The sequence below is a fragment of the Mus caroli genome, chromosome 14, assembly GCF_900094665.2.
Source record: "Mus caroli chromosome 14, CAROLI_EIJ_v1.1, whole genome shotgun sequence".
Taxonomy (NCBI): domain Eukaryota; kingdom Metazoa; phylum Chordata; class Mammalia; order Rodentia; family Muridae; genus Mus; species Mus caroli.
Genome location: NC_034583.1, coordinates 91873517 through 91874589, shown reverse-complemented (window position 1 = coordinate 91874589; position 1073 = coordinate 91873517).

Here is a 1073-nt window from a genome sequence, read left to right as displayed (position 1 = left end):
TTAAGAATTGTCGAGGACATGGTGCCTCTTCATAGCAATAAAACCCTAACTAAAATAATTGTTATTGTTGTGGTCTATATAAAATGATTCATCTCAGACCAAAATATAGCCTAAAAGAAGTGTACAGTTGAAAGAGATATAGCTCATTAAGGTTGGGAAGGCAGAGCCACAAGTGTATGAGGTAGTTGGTCACATCAGATCCCTAGTCAGGAAGCCAGGATGTAAGTCTGGCTACAACTAGCAAACACTATTAATAATGAAGCAACATAGCCGGGCGTGGTGGTGCTCGCCTTTAATCCCAGCACTCGGGAGGCAGAGGCAGGCGAATTTCTGAGTTCGAGGCCAGCCTGGTCTACAAAGTGAGTTCCAGGGCAGCCAGGGATATAAAGAGAAACCCTGTCTCAAAAACAAAAAACAAAAAACAAAACATAAACAAAAAAAAAGAAGCAACATACAAAATTAACTTACAAAAGTCAGTAGCCTTCCTATATACAAATGACAAATGGTCTTAGACTTGACCCATCCCAGCAAGCTTCCAACTCTTCTTCTTTTTTTAAATTTTATTTTATTTTTAATTTATTTTTTACACTCCATATTCTGCCCTACCCATTCACCCTCCAACTGTTCCACATCCCACACCTCCTCCCCACTCCACCCCGTCTCTACCTGGATGCACCTGACCTCTCAACTCCCTGGGGCCTCCAGTCTCTTGAGGGTTAGGTGCATCATCTCTGAATAAACACAGACTTGGAAAGTCCTCTACTGTATGTGTGTTGGGTGCCTCATATCAGCTGGTGTTTGCTGCCTGTTTGGTGGTCCAGTGTTTGAGAGATCTCAGGAGTCCAGATTAATTGAGACTGCCGGTCCTGCTACAGGGTCACCCTTCTCCTCAGCTTCTTTCAGCTTTTCCCCAATTCAACAACAGGGGTCAGCTGCTTCTGTCCATTGGTTGGACACAAATATCTACATCTGACTCCAGCTTCCAACTCTTTTTTTTTGTTGTTGTTTTTCGAGACAGGGTTTCTCTGTGTAGCCCTGGCTGTCCTGGCACTTACTTTGTAGACCAGGCTGGC